Raw genomic sequence first — 16,670 nt, 5'->3', positions numbered from 1 at the left:
CATGAGCCCCAGATAGCCTCAGTCAGCAGCCACGGGAAGAGAGTGCTGTCCTGATGCCCTGCCTGAAGTGCTTCCGGGTAGCCTTAAATGAGATTCAACATCCAATCAGTGTGACTCTCTATTTTGATATAGCTCAGCACTATTTCAGTGGGCATTTGCAGTGTAGATGCGCTATTTTGAAATAAGTTATTTTGGAGTATTTCTTCCAGAATAGTTTATTCCAAAATAATTATGCAGTGTAGACGTAGCCTCAGAGGGCCAGCTATATCCCACACTGAAGTTACAGCAGGGATGAATGTGATGCAGATCATTTAAATGACCAGCCCAAGGATATACCAAGTCAGTGCTGGGATTAAAACTCAGCAGCTTCTGGTTTCTATCAAGCCCTACACGAGAAGAAAAAGAAATTCCACACAAGAGACAAAGAGTCTTGCACTCAGTATGTTGCCCCAGGGAAGGGCTTTGACACATAGAGAAACACTAATGCATCTCCTTCCCCACTGTAGCCTTCTATATCTCCCGTGACTGACAGAGGCACTGACAGCCTTACAAGCCCTGTCTGATCAGAACTGACGAGAATAGCTACTGGGGTTGGAGAAGGGGAATTAAGTGAAACTCTGCAACCCAAGCTGTGAGAAACAACTTCATCCCTTACACTTATGCAGCGATAGATGAGCTGTCCCTGTTAGCAGCTGGCATTAGATCCATTGACAGCTTGACAAAGCCAATAATAAAAACAGAGTTCTTCTTTCCAGTCATTAGGTGAGACATAGAGAATAGGGCCTAGAATAATAAACTGCTTCGAACTCCCACATAACAGCAAGTGTGAGAAGGAACTCTGCAGTGTCTCAGTTTAAGCCTTTATTATTACATTTAGCTGTCAATGTTTCAGAGCAAACATTTCTAACATTTCTCCCAGTCTCTGAGTGCAGTGCCATTTGTCACTTAATGCTTCTTTATAAACTGACATCTTTCTTATGCGAAGTTCTCCTGCCGCCCTCACTTACAGAGTGTGCTGTATTTGCCTCCTGGCCTCTGCTTGGGGAATCTGCATCTTGAATTATCTGGCTGGTCACATATCTCATCATATCCAACTTTTCCTGCGTTTCTTTACCTTTTATAAGTTGCACTCCCACTGAATGCTATGTGGATGCAAAGGACACAGCTATACTGCAGTTGCCCTCAAATGTGGTGCACAGATCTCACACTGGACCAAGGCAGAAGGGGATGAATGGTCTCTACACCACATCAACTGCCAGCAATGTGAAACCGGGAGGGAATTAATAAGGGAGGAAATAGATTTCAGATTTGGGCTGCTCAAGTAGAGTAGAAAAAGCTTGGAGTTGAGTTTATGGCTCTAATCTTATCATATCCTGAACACCCAGATTTATTACTGGCTTTGTGTGTTGTATCAGGTATAGCCCTTTGGAAAGTCAAGCCCTGTATTGTGTTAGTCTTCATTTTCTGTTGATAAAGTCAAGCTAAAGGGAAATGGCGGGGAGAAGTGTTTCCGTCTTACATAGAGGTAGTAGATGGTGTCTTCAAGCAGGAAGGAAAGTTGCTTACTCACTGCCATTATCAGAGCGTCTTCCAATGTACCAAAATGGAGGACAATGTAGCACTTTAAAGACTAACAAGATGGTTTATTAGATGATGAGCTTTCGTGGGCCAGACCCACTTCCTCAGATCAAAAAGTTTTTGATCTGAGGAAGTGGGTCTGGCCCACGAAAGCTCATCATCTAATAAACCATCTTGTTAGTCTTTAAAGTGCTACATTGTCCTGCATTTTGCTTCAGCTACCCCAGACTAACACGGCTACATTTCTATCACTATTCCAATGTACCAGTTATTTACACCCTTTGTTCCCACAGAGTAATGGTACTAAATTGTACCGTGTTTACCTTAAACTTCTAAACAAGCAACTTGGAACCAGCTTTCAGTTTTGAGAATTTTTTTTTAAAAAAAATATTGAGTTGAGAAAATTTTCAAAACCAACCTATTCTCTCATACATTATAAAAAATCAGTTTTGGTGAAACAATATTTTGCTGAAAAAATCCTGACCATCTGCATTCCTATTTTGGGAGGAGAAGAGCAACAAGGACGTAGATGGGAAGTCTGGGGATCCTTACTGGCTTATTAAGGCAAAGACATTATGTGAAATCCAGGACATCTATTTAACCCTTTGTTTCCCAAAACTTTGTATATAGATTTTCAAACCAGGGCCTAGGTAAGCAGGCATAATTCTATGGACTTCAGTGGAGTTGCTTGCTTACTTCAGCAGTGCTTTGAAGTACAGATTGCCCAACGATGTACTAGTTAATACAATACAGAGAAACACAGAATAGCACCTAATAGTTTGGTAGCACATCTCTATTTAGATCAAGGATTTGCGAGTCTATTTATAGCTTTCATGGACTTAATTTGTAAGTTCTTTGGGAGCAAAGACAATCCTGTAGGAAATTAGATGGGCTCTTGGTTGTTCTGATATGGCAACTCATGTTCCTAAGCAGCCATCATATTTCTCTTCAAAATGCTTGTTCAAAGTGATTTTGCTTACAGATAATTCATCACAGTTAGCTGATGGTCAAACTAATATAGCTTTTCAATATGCAAAAGTAGCCAAAATAAAATGGGCATTTATAATCCTGTGATTATGTTGGCTCTCCCCCTTGGTGATTTATCCGAGTATAAAACATGGTTACAAAGCAAGGAATGTGCTTCACATACATTTTTCTTTATAAAAACTTCACTGAAATTCTATAGCTATTCCTAATTTACAGGCAAAAAGCAAACTCATTTTCAAACATATTGTTCCATTTATAACAGAACCTTAAGTAATAACCTGAAGAGGAAAAAAACTAAACTTTTATGTACTAATCTCAAGAAAACTGTTACTGAAAACAAAGCAGTGAATGAATATGGGAATACAAACTGGTTAAAATGAATAAACATTTTATACATAAAAATTCTAATGACATCAATAACCTGAACTAATTAAAGGACACATTTTTAATAACTTACAGTTTAAAATATTTATTAAAGGAAATTGTCTCTCCTAGGCAAAAATAATTATAGATAGATAGACAGACAGACAGACAGATAGATAAGCAAATAATTGTTTAGAGAATACACTTTCAGCTCCAAAAGCTTATTGCAACAAGTTAAGCTTGTCATTAAGCTTCTCCTTATATTTCTAAAAATGGTTTTAAGGCATTTTTCATTTACATGTGTTCATTATTTGTTGCAGCAAGAGAAATTTCCATGTATCTGAAACTCATTTCAGTATACTACCATTTCAAAGTCTAAGCGTCAATAACAGACATTTGTCTCAAATGTAATTGTGAAATAGGCACACAAAAAATTGATTCTCATGCAAGGAAAAAACTGTATTTCAAAATTAATTCAAAGTTCAATTAAAAATCCCCTTTCTACTCTCTTATAATAAAAACTCTGTATGTACAAATAGAGGGTAAGAATTAAATTAGATCACAGAGTTTAAAGAAAACTCTATTTCTAATTACATTAGCTCTGATGCAGCCTTGACCTGGCTCAGGCGATGTCTACGCTACTGGGGCCGGTTTCAGAAAAAAGTACACAAATTGTGAACCACAATTTGTGTAACTTTTTCTGATTCTTTTTTTGGAAGAGTCTTTTCCAACTTTGTCCTGTCTGCACAAAATGAGGAATACAGAGCTTCCAAAAGAGTGCATCAGCCCTTCTGGAAATTTTTTTGGAAGAGCAGACACATTCCCTAGATACAGAGGAGTTTTTCTGGAATATCTCTCCAGTTTTATGCAGAGGCCCAGCATAATGTAAGGTAGAGAATGAAATGGTCCTTTTAATTAATTATATCTACAAATGTGACGTTATATAGCCTCGTGAATTGCAGTCCAGTTTTTATGAATGGGATTTTACAAATGAAACAATGTTAAGCGCTTTTGGATTAATTTGTTAGTCTCCTGTTAAGAATTGCCTTTCAAGAATCTGTTATTGTAACTCCTTTTTTAATACACTGTAACTAAAGTTACTCCATATTGTAACTGAAACTCCATTTTAAACTTTTTACTGCCTTAATTCTGTTTCAAGTTAGGGTGTGTATTTGTATAATCTCTTTTTAAAAGGTGTGTGTGTGTGTGTGTGTGTGTGTGTGTGTGTGTGTGTGTATATAATGGGATCATCTCCCATATCCAACCTCTCCTAGCCCTGGCCTACACTAGGACATTATTTCAAAATAACATCCCCACGGACAAATTGAGAAGTGGAGTGTCCACACTAACAAGCCCCTTATGTCGAAATAATGTGCTACAGAATTTGAAATCTGTACTCCTGCTTTTCATGAGGTGTAATGCTCATTTGAAATTGTTATTTTGAAATAACAGTCATATGTATACTCCCATGCTTCTATTTCAAAATAATTATTCCCCAGAGCAATTCGAACTAATTACTCTCCAGTGCTTCCACCTCCTGCCACTTCCTATGGAGCTCATTCTAGTACTTCACCATCCTCCTAGAACAATAGCAGGAGAGTCAAATTTGCATGAGCATGGCCCTGACAGTCGATCTCCCCATGCCATACTGGTTCCCCCAAGAGCAGTAGCTGTCCAACATAGCGAACTTCCAAAGTGTAATGGAAACACCTTTCTGGAGGGAGGTGACAGGTCGCATGTGGGTATCCAGTTACCGGAGGGCAGGGGCAAGCCACTCACAGAACTCCACGAAAGTGTCCTTCTGCAAGCAGACATTCTGGATCCACAGCTGGTCATCCCACTGCTCCGTGACGATGCAGTCCCACCAGTCAGAACTGGTCTCCCCGGGCCAGAAGAGGTGGTGCACAGCGTTCAGGAGAGGCTGGAAGAGGCTATGTTGCAGGAGGACTACTTGGGCCGGGGCAAGGACATGCCCCATTCTGAGCTGGTTGTCATGGGTCTGCAGCGCCAGAAGGGCAGTCTGTATAAATGGAGCCAGGAGGTGCAGCAGGACATCAAAGAACCTGGCACTGCTTTGCAGCAGTTCTGGATCCACAGTGGAAGTGCTGTGGCATCCACAAGGGAAACCAGAGCATACAGTGTGGCTACGTCTAGACTGGCATGATTTTCCACAAATGCTTTTAACGGAAAAGTTTTTCCATTAAAAGCATTTGCGGAAAAGAGCATCTAGATTGGCACAGATGCTTTTCCGCAAGAGCACTTTTTGCGGAAAAGCGTCTGTGCCAATCTAGAGGCGGTTTTGCGCAACAAAGTCCCGATCGCCATTTTTGCCATAGAGGCTTTTTTGCGCAAAACAGTTTTTAGCTGTCTACACTGGCCCTCTTGCACAAAAACGTTTCCGGAAAAGGGCTTTTGCCTGAACGGGAACATCAAAGCATTTGTGCAAGAGGCACTGATTTCAGACAATAGAAAGTCAGTGCTTTTGCGCAAAATCAAGCGGCCAGTGTAGACAGCTGGCAAGTTTTTGCACAAAAGCATCCGCTTTTGCAGAAAAACTTACCAGTCTAGATGCAGCCTGTGAGTTTGTTGTTCCTCAAGGAGGTGGGCAATGGAAAAGAGCCTTAGACACAGCTGTACGGGGGCCCCTTTAAGCACAAGCCTCAGATAGCCTCAAGAAGCAGCTACAGGAAGTGACTGATGACCTGATGCCCTGCCAGGAGTGCTCTCAGGGGATTTTAAATGCGATTCAGCCTCCAATCAGTGTGGATGTGCTATTTAGATATAAATGTGTTATTTCGATGGGGATTTGTAGTGTGGATGTGCTATTTCAAAATAGTTATTTTGGCAGTTTCTTCAGAATAACCCTGATGACATAGCCCCAGTTTATTCAGCTCCAACTTACCCCCTAAATGACTTCTAAGAGCCCAGTAAGCAGTAGACACGTTGGTAATGCTGTTAGAAAATATTGATCATCTATGGGTCAGCAAATTCTCTGGTTTGGCATGGATAAGGTCTCAAGGGTGCCACCAGCACATAAAATATATTGAGATGAATCTTTTACAAGATTTCATTGCTCATTTTTACCAGTCTTGGTCATTTTCATCTTGAAAACACAATTGATCAGATTATATTGAAGTCAACCACTTCAAGACAAAGACACTCACAATGTGAATGCACCAAATGGCAAACAATTATTTGACCTCTCCTATTAGTCTTCTACCAAGAAAGTAACATGCCAAAAATTAAACTGAAATTCATAAAAGCACATATATGCTGGAGGTATTTAGCAACATCTTTCTAACAAATTCTTTATTATTTTAGAAATAGAAGTAAAGACATGATGGACAGTGACATATTATGGAACAATGCAGTGAATAAGGAATATCCCTGAAGATCAGCAACAATTAGGAAACATGCCCCCAAAAGTTGTTTTTTTAAGTTATTCAACTGGTCTAAAATCTGTGGCATTTTCCTTTAAAAACAGAATTTTTTATAAATTTCCCCCACCCAAGAAATTGTTTAATATTTAAAGATTGTAAACTAAAAACAGTGTTTATATTGTGCTTTCCAACTAAGAATCACGAATTATCTTATGTACACTTATTAAAATGTACTGTAATTCTGAAGAAGATAAATCAGTATTTTACCTTTCCTGAAGAGAGTAAAACAAAGACAGTCAAGGTAAGTGACTTAAGCCTTTTTGCAAGAGAAATGTTACCAATAAAGAATATAAGTAATCAATTGGTTTAGATTGGACAACTGCTAAAAAGGTAGCAGTACTCTCTACCACAACAGAATCATGATCTGAATGGATGATGTCTCTGGAAAAATGAAAAGATTTTGAAAAAGTAAGTTTCTCTCTACTTGAAAAGATATTTTTTAAAAACCTATGCATAGACAGTTACAAGGAGCAATATCATGAGTAGTTAAGATGACGACCAAAGATCTGGATTTTTTTCCCATTTTGTCAATTGAACAAGGACAAAAAAATTCCACAAAATAAAATTCTGAAACAAGGTAATGGAATAAAACATTCAATTTTATCTAAACATGCGAATGTCAAACTTTTAAAAGTGTTTGACATAGAAGGAAATTCATTTAATTTTTAAACCACATCTTTCATCAAAATCTACTTATTTTTTTAAACAGATGTAAACTAAAATGGCATTTTCTGTCAAAGAGAACCCAACAAAAAAGATCTAATCAGTTTCACACAAAGTAAAAACATATATTCTGTATAAGAGCTGGTTGAAAGAGGAGTTTTCATTTCCCTCTATATTTAAAAAAACGTTTTTTCCTACGGGATGATAAAGTGATGTCATCACGTTACTCTGTGTCCTGCCTTCCTCCTCCCTCTTTCCCCCTTCCCCCATCTCCCAGCTCGAGCCCAACCTCGCTGCTTCCCCTCACCATTTGGAATTGCTATTTCAAATCAATCCCCAACTTCTCTTCTGCCTCCCCTACCCCACAGAGCTTTCAACGTCAAGAAACATGGCACAGTAGGGCTATGTCTAGACTGCAGGCTTCTTTCGAAAGAGCAATCCGCTTTTTCGAAAGAGAGCACCCAGTGAGTCTGGATGCTCTCTTTTGAAGAAGCCCTATTTACATTGAAGAACGCCTTCTTTCGAAAGAGGAACTTTCGAAAGAAGGCGTTCTTCCTCGTGAAACGAGGTTTACCGCCATCGAAAGAAAAGCCGCGTTCTTTCAAAATAATTTCGAAAGAACGCGGCTTGAGTCTGGACGCAGGGGAAGTTTTTTCGGGAAAAGGCTATTTTTCCCGAAAAAACCCCTGAGTCTGGACACGGCCTAGCTGACAGACTCCGCATCACAGCCATGACAGCTCTAGGCTGGGGAGGGGGAAAGTGTGGTGCTCAGGACAGCAACCCAGGAACAGGTGGAATGAGCAGGGCTCCCAGCCAGGCTTATGTGCCAGCTGCAGCTCTTTAGGGCTCCCCTGCTGCCAGGTTCTTGGGGAGCCAGAGCACAGTGCCCGACTACCCAGAACTCAGCTGCCCCCACAGAGAATCACCCCTTCCCAAGCAGCTGCACTTACTGTGGCTGCCAAGCACCCCTAAGTCTCCCAGGGGAGAGGTTGGAACAGCGGCCTCCAGCACTCCTACTTTCCCCACATCAGCAAGCTGCAGTGCTCCAGAGCGCCATGTGCACACGACACTACCTGAAACCCACTGCGCCCCACACAGGGCTGGCAGGCACCCTTTTACCTCCCTGGCTGCCAGGGTTAGAGCCAGGTTTGACGTGCACCACAGCCAGCTGGGGCGGTGGGAAAGGGTGAGGAGGGAGAAGGGACCTTGGCTCACAGGGGGAGGGCAAGGGAGAAGGGTCTGTGCTCCTGAAATAACAAAATCAAAATAGCATGTCCACATTATGGGGAAGGCTAGAAATTAGTCCAAGGCAGGCTCCGTTATTGTGGACACGCTACCTCAACTTAGAGCCCCAGGACGCACTAGGGAGTAATTACTTCAAATTACTCTGGGGAATAGTTATTTCGAAATAGCAGCAGCAGGGAATTCACACTAATACTATTTTGAAATAAATGTTATTCCCTGAAGAAAGCAGAAGTACAGATTTCAAAATACTAAGCCCATGATTTTGAAATATCAGCCTTCGGAGTGGGGATGCTCCACTTATTATTTTGAAATAACTCCCTAGTGTAGACTAAGGCCTGTAAAGGGATCTCTTGAATGATAAAGAAGCTAAGTAGCAGTGTAGCAAGGAGCACCAGGAATGACAAATAGAAACTAGTAGAAAGAAACTAGTAGACTATGACATACTATCTGTGGCAAATTTCTGGCCTGTTTGTAATCAACTGTTAGATGCCTGACAGAAAATCATGAGGATAGCCACCTCACCTGCTAAATGCTCTTTTCTTTTCTTTTTTTGTCAGTAAGCAAGCTAATTTCCCCCTTGCAAAATCACACTGTCTACCAATCTCCTCCTCCACACTAATTCATTTCAACTTCAAAACTAGGAAGGGGGCAGAGATATTGAATAATGGCCAATATTTACAATAATGCTCTTGAGTACCTAGTTTAAGGCACCTTAAATGGGGCCCAATTTTTGGTAGGAGTTGAACAACCAGCATCTCTGAAAAGCAGCCTTACAAAGGTGTCTCCATTTGGGCCCCCAAAGACTGACATCTAAAACCACTAATAAGGTTTGAAAATCTTAGTTTGTGTGTCATTGTCTGACTACTTGGTTTGTTTACAGAAAGTAGCAACATACCATAAAATAAGGACCTCTGGAATCACACCACTTGCCTTGACATCAGTAGTAAGGGTTGCACATGTGCAACTGAAGGCAGATTTGCCTTCTAGGTTGATGTACAAAATGCAAATTCTACAGGTGACAAATATTTCATCTATTTTTATTATATTTAATAATTCTGTAAATGTAATGTCCTCACCTTGATTCCACTCTCACTTCTCTTTCTATGCTGGTGTAATTCTGATGCATCAACCAAACTCCTTCTAATTTGCACTGATATAAGTAAGATTATGTTGTATTCTAAGCTAAGTCACAGCCTGGAAAGATCACTAAAGGACAGCAATTTACTAGCAGAGAGGGTGAGATTCCACCATTCTGACTTGCCAGCTGCTTCACCAACCAGCTGCACAACAGCCTCTGGCAATGAGCCTTGTCAGGTGGTGACAATGTCTTTCCATCAAGTGCAGAGAGAGAGGTTAACAAGCTTAGCATCCAGTTTTGTCAGTGATACATAAAAATAGACACCAGTTCAGTAGCTTGGTTACCTTATCCCCCTCCCTCATCACTTTTCATTTTGATTCTTTATCAATTTTGTATTATCATTCCCTTTTAAAACCCAGACTCATCAAATCCATGTACTGTCTCATTTGTTCACCAATTTCTTTGTAGCTGGTTTCAAACTCTTTAGCTTTATATATTCTCCATTACCATCCCAAGGAATTAGTTATGGAGAGGTCTTATGCTGATTTTTCTCCCTGCATCTAGTACTCATGGACATTTAATTGCATTAAATGCCTTCTTGAATTGATTTGTCTTTGGAATTAGCAGTTCATTTTCCCCCAAATACTGCCTTCTCACTCTGGTCCTTAAAAGAGGGTCTCAGGTCATCAGAAAAATAGGATCAAGGTCTTAATCCACCATCTCCTAATTCAACAGCACGTGCTTCAGCCATCTTTAGTACTATTCTGGCATTCAGTGTTAAAAATTAGTCCAGCTAGGAGTGTGCATACAGCACTGTATGAGATGGAAATTAATTTTAAAAAATGGAACATCCCAAAATGATCAGTAAGTCTTTTGGAGGTCTGCTTAAAATATGAATCAATGTCTATCAATACTTCCTAGATCAAGGCAAGCAAAGCTCCCTGGAAAAGAAAGGGCATTATCAGCACTTGTAGACATGCTCTTGAGGAAACTTGTAAACAGCTTCATGTGAGGATCCAGTGTTTAAGATTCTGTAGTGAAGTGAGTGGCCTGGAGAATAAGATGCACATGAGGGCAAATGCATACCTGGGGAGAAAATGAAATGCTGTGAATATCTGTTATTTTGGACAATGCAATCGTTCTGATTAGCAAGTCATTTGCAATCCATCCCCAATCACTGCAAGTGGTAATAAAACCTTAAGATCTTTGGATAATATTAATCCTACACATTTTTAATAAAGCTTGCTAGTACGTGATTGGTTCTCTCAGTCCTTAGAAAACAACAAGGAATAACATTCATACCCGAAGCTCATTGTGTTTGGACAACTAAAGGCTTGTGGCACAAAGTGTGAGTATTTGGGGATTCACGGGACACTTTTTTTGGGGGGAGGGGGAAATCCCCAGGCCCCTGGAGGAAGCAGGGGAGGGGGAGTGTGCAGGTAATCCCGACAGTTCAATTGAAGTGGTGTGAGGGGAGGGGAAAATTGTTAGGCACTCCTGGATAGGAGCTTCACCACATGTGGAAAAGCAGGGGAGGAGGTATATGAAGGCCCCATCGGTGGGGAGGGGAAACCTCATGCCCCATAGCAAGGGGAGTGGTAATGCCCAGGTCCTGTAGCTTCTGTAAAAGATGGCCTGGCCTGCAACATGCAGAGCCCCATCCCCAGACAGTCAATCTCACGTGAGTGCAGATGTCCCCAATGCTCATTCTGAAGTATCCCATCCCCATTCACTGCCCCCATTAGTGAGTGTGAAGATCATGTCCCTCCTCTCTCTGCCCCTCCCTTTCCATGTAGGGGAGAAAAACCTCATTCCTTCCACTTTCCCTGTTCCAGGCACAACCAAACCCTGACCTTGCTTTAAGTTAGGGCAAGAGGAAACTGCCTACCAAATGTGGTGGCCCTAGCTGTTGCTGTTGGGGAGGAGTTCTTGCACAAACAGACAAGACATTTCATTTCTAAAACAGATATATAGATATGCAGAGTTTTATATAAATTAGGGCTTGCATTTTTCTAACTGTATGGATCTTGATGAATTTTTCAAGGCAAATATTTGGATTATATTTGCAGGAATGTCCCATCTGCCCCTGCCTCTTTTCTGGGCCACTATGGAACTGGTCAGAATTTTTCAGATTTGGGGAGCGTACCCAATACATCTCTAAAGGAGCAAAACTGTGGCTATGTAGATTCTGCTGACAGAATCTCTTGTTCAGTGCCAAAGCAGGCAACTCAATTTTGCAACATGCTTGCCAAAGGACTTTATATTTTCAGCATTTTTTAAACTGTGGTGTGTGGCATACTGGTATGCCGCAAGGAAGCTGGAGGAAGTTGGAGGTGTGCCATGGAGATATGATGACCATATGTCCCTTTTTTTCCAGGACAGTCGCGGTGCAGCAGCTGCTCCCCGACGCCACCCAGCACATTAAGTGGCTCCTTTGGTGCTTTTGCACGGGCAGCCAGGGCCGCTGCTGGTGTCGCACAATGTCCAGAGTTCCCTTCCCTCCCGCTACGGATTGCCTCCGCCATGCGCCACCAGCCCGGCCTCCTCTATCCACAAGTGGTCACCACTTCTGCCGGAGGGGGAGGGGCGCTGGTTGGATCCAGTGAGCCGCTTCTGGGAGCTGCCACCAGAGTCCCAGCAGAGACCACACAGAGCTCGCTGGAGCGCTGCAGAGTGGGGTATGTTCAGGCTCTGCTGGTGTGTGCTCTATGCTTGGCCCTTTCTCCCCGCACCCCTTCCCACTCCACTGGTGGAGCAGCAGTGCATGAATCTGCTCGCACAGCCACACTCCGAAAGCCAGATCTGGGAGGATTAGGGGTTTTGTTCCCCCTTCCCAGCCCCCGTGCTCCTCCTATTGGGAGCCAAAGCTGGTGCAGGGACTGGAATGTGGCACTAACATTAGCACCACGGGCGGCCCAGCTCCAGGCCCGGCAAGCAGTCCTGCCTCGGAAACAGCTGGGGCCAGGGCTGCAGGACTTCTGGGGCCTGACCACAAACTCCAGCCCCGCAAACTGGAAGGCCAAAGATGGGAGAGGGGCTCAGAGAGAACTAGGGGGAAGGAGGGTGGGAAGGAAAAGGGCTTGTGTGGAGGGGAGGGAAGAGGCAGGGCAGGGCAGGAGAAGAAAGGGGAAGGCACCAAGAGACAGGGTGGAGGAGAGACAAATGCCAGGGAGCCAAGTGGAGACAATGAGGAAAAGGGCAGGAGGAGGCAGGGGAGGAATCAGTGGGGGTGGGAGGGTGGAGGGGACAGGGTGATGCTGGGAGAGGAGAGGAGAAGGGCATTGGGGGAAAGAGGAATCAAGAGGAGGGGGAGGTGCTGGGAGAAGGGTTAAAAGGAGGGGTGGGCATGAGGTAGGCAGAGATGGAGCAAGTCACAAAGTGAGGGCACAGAGGAGCATGAGAGGAACTGGGACAGAGGGTGGTGAGGGGATGGGCATCAGAGAGAAAGAGGCAGGGGAAGTGAGGGAAGAAGGAAGCACCAAGAGGGTGCAGGGGTAAGGGAAAGTGCAGGTGCTAGGGGATGAAGCAGAAGGGCAGACACCACAGGGGTGAGACCAGCACCAGAGGAGAGAGTGTTCATTGGAGGGCAAACTCAAATTCATCCCCTATGGGTAGGAGGATGGTGGGAAAAGTTCTTAGAGGGGGTTACTTTTACTTGTGGTCATATGTCCATCTTGAACCTGAGAGTCAGGGGCATAGTAAACAGAGGTCAGGGGATGTAGGTAATGTGTCCCTAATTTTGGCTCAGAGAGAACAGAGTTCAAATGGCCATTCTTAAAAGGGGCAAGCTTCCTTTTTTTTTCTCTCAACAAAAATCCTTGGTGTTCCCCATAAAAAAATTATTGTTTGGTGTTCCTCGGTTTTAAAAAGTTTAAGAAACACTGTTTTAGATGCTCCGGTAGCAGAAGTTCAAAAGGCGATGGTTTGGGCTAGGAAGATCCATTTTTATGCAATTCCTACATAGCCCCAAACAGGAATTATGCATCCACAAATAGCTTCTTCAACCACAACTTTCTTCACAGCATGATGCTGGAAACTGATCTGAAGCCTGGTTGCCCCTGTTGAGGGAGGGTTAAAATTTGGGTCAATTCTTATTTTATCTGAACTGGGCCGTCCTTCCTCTATTGATTGTAACTGAACTGAGAGGGGTGCATTGTTGTGTGGGACTAAGTTATGTTTTTTCTAGTGGAGATAAAGCACCTTCTTTCTGTATTAGGAAAGGGATCCCTATCAAAGGCAGAGGAAACAGAGGGAGGAAATTGTATACTTAATAAAAGTTTCAAATGTGTCATTTTTGCTTACCAAAGATGATTGCCCAGGAAGAACTGACTGCTTAATGGATTGTTCAAATGCTCATTAGCATCAAGCAGATTTATTTGAACAGACAATTATCCCCATATTGTGCTTTCATCACTGGAATTGTTTATGTTTAACTGTCAAGCAGCAGTTCTCAAATTGTATCCCTTGGTGTGTTGAGCTTCCTTTTATGGCTAGAAAAAAAAACCTAACTCCATTTTACCCTCATTTTAATAGGTCTTATGAAAGACTTTGAAGTTTTCAGGAATAACAGGTCACGTGTATTTCAGACAGTAAGGAGAGTTGAACATGCAGATCCTCTGGTGCAAGATACAAAGCTATTCGAATTTCTCTTTGATGATGTAATTCATCCATCATAAACTAGAAGGAGCATGTGAGTGTGCATGCATGAAAGAGGTGTTAGCTATGAATGACAGCTTCTCTCTACAACAGCCAATTTAGAATTTGACAACAGATCAGCATTTACTTCAGCCTTTGGTTTCAGTATGGTTAGCAAATCAGTCTATTCACAGCTAAAAGTGATTAGCGCCTTAGGAAAGATAGCAATTTGGAAGCTGTGCCTAATCAAAATGAAACAAGCTGTGCCTTTAGGCTAGTCATAATGCAGTTGCTTGCAGTTAGAGGAAGTTTGAGTATATTTGTGTCCTCCTCATTCTTTCTAACTGTCAGTCAGCCTTGTCATTCAGTGCACTCCTCGTCTATGATGGAAGCCCATTTTGCTAGCCATATGAATATTCCTTTAGCTGAAGAGGAAGGTGGCTAGTACAACTGTTAGTGACCAGCATTTGCAAATTAATTCTAAAAATTATCCACAGCCAAGGAGAGTGTTTTTGCTTTTCTATTTCAACCCAATCCCTCCTAGTGTAAATATTCTTTCCTATCCTTCTGCTAAGGTGAGGTGGTGATAAACACATTTAATACTATGTTTCTTACACTCTATAGAGTTTGGCTCTACAACTGCTCTATTCTAGATAAGGAGGATTAGATAGATGAAGTTTTTGGTAGATGAGCTGCTATGTTGGATTTCAACTTCTGCAACAGATTAAGTGTCTCAAATTGAAACACCCCATGGGGAATGTTATGTCTCTTCTGCTGGGTTCCTGTGACTCCCTGGTTATAAAGAAAGTAAGAGAGAAGTATGGGTTTAGCAAGCCTGCAGGGTCCTGGAAGAAGTAACAGCACAGATTGAGAGCCTTGGTCCTAGAGAAATGAGATGTTCAAAGGAAAAAATACTGGTTGAAATGTAAGTTTTCATGCATGAAAAAGGTATTAATAGGAAATGGAAACTGACAAGACAGTGCAACATGTGATACAGTTATATTTTGCATGTTTGTTGTATTAAAGTAAGAATTGAGTGCTACAGAAGAGAAAAGGGTCTTTAGAATGAGTGACACAGAAAACTAATATAATTCTCCCATGCATGGGCAAGCACAAACATTTGCCAGGATTCTGAGAAAATCACTCTGGATTAACCTTGAATAATTGGTGATTAAAAAAACACTTTTCCAATGGATAGCAATTATGGGTCCTTCCCCTCCCCAATCATCTGCAGGGCAGCAAAAACCTTGCCAAATCCTAAATTCAGTCATGAGTTGCTGAACTGAGCTGGTGGTTATGAGGCGGTCTAGTTTAAAGCATCACATTCTGCATGGTTTTGCCACAGTCATTCAGATGATGTGTTCAAGCAGCATGAATTGGCACCTAGTTTTGCAGCCACTGCAATTCATTGTTGCTGTCAGGCAGGATAATGCGCTCTATGGAAGTTTACACTTGGGAGCGTGTTTGGCTCTGTCTCTTTTGAGACTTACTGGAGTCCCATCTCTGCTTAAACCAGAACAAACTGGTAGATCTTGACTTCCCATGAACTCAGTAGGACCTTAATCCAGAATTAGATAAGCCAGCACAGCATCATCACTCCACTCTGCAATTGTAATACTATCTGACTACTGTGCCATGAGAAGCCAAAATAAGGTAGTCGTTACAAGAGAACACTGTTTGCCATAGTTTGGTGAAAGGGCAGTAGAAATCAACCTGTAGACAGCAGATACAGATTAAAAAACATTATTTTGTCAGAAAGACTAAGGGTCTTACATCAACAAAACTTATGCCAACACCCAAAAGGCAACAAAGCAAAAAAGTCAGGGGAAACAACAAACTAGCCAAGTCCCTGGGCAAGGTGGAAGGGCTTTGCTCTGTACTTCTGGAGGGGTGGGGCTTTGGACAGAAGGGGCGGCCAGCCCGCAGCTGCACATGAGTGTGCCCTCCCTTCCACCAGCCCTCAGAGCCATCCTGAGCACACTGCCCAGAACTCTGGCAGGGATTTAAAGGGCTCAGGGTTTCAGCCACGACTGCAGTAGTGGTGACCAGGAGCCCCAGGCCTTGGGCAGTTGTCCCTTTTGTCCCCTGTTGGCAGGCTCGTCCAGAGGGTGTTCACACTTGTTCCCTCTGTCAACACTATGGGCACCATCTTCCACAGTGTGAGCAACGCACTGTGAATATGTATTGCAGTGCTGTGGGAATGCAGAGCTGATCCCTGTGCACCTCAGAATTCCTCTCTTCTCCCCACCCGCGAGTTCTTCCATACTCTACTCAGCTTTTGAGTGGCATCATGAGTACCTCTGTGATCTCGCCCTACTGAGGAATGTCAGTGTCTGTCCCCCTCCCCCTGCAGTAGCAGTCTGCCTGCCACTGTGTTTCTAGTGCAAGGCAGAACAGGAACATTTCAATAATTTGTTCTTTGCTCCCCAAATGGAGCAGCCCACTCAACAGTCAGATACTTACAGAGCTTTGGAAGGGGAGCTGTGCATGACTACACATGTCAGCAGCAGAGATCAAAACACTGAACAGAGCCTTCAGCACAGGCATTCTGGAATACTGGTGGAAGCCCGGTCTATCGACAAAACAAACAGCAGAGTCCACACTGGCTTTTTGTGGATAATAAAGGGAGTGGGAAAGAGAAGGGTGTACACTCTCACTATTTTATCAATTTTTGGCAACAA

At 42.7% G+C, this 16,670-nt stretch overlaps 1 long non-coding RNA gene across 1 annotated transcript in view; it reads right to left on the bottom strand.

Annotated features, from left to right (window-relative positions):
- Window positions 1-16,670, bottom strand: part of LOC142818397 (uncharacterized) — a 32,667-nt gene that overhangs the window by 1,231 nt on the left and 14,766 nt on the right. The gene's annotated exons all lie outside the window — the stretch shown is intronic.

Source organism: Pelodiscus sinensis, chromosome Z (assembly GCF_052426305.1).
Source record: "Pelodiscus sinensis isolate ZL-2025 chromosome Z, ASM5242630v1, whole genome shotgun sequence".
NCBI classification, from domain to species: domain Eukaryota; kingdom Metazoa; phylum Chordata; order Testudines; family Trionychidae; genus Pelodiscus; species Pelodiscus sinensis.
Note: the sequence above shows the minus strand (reverse complement) of the source record. Positions and strands in the feature narration are given on the sequence as shown.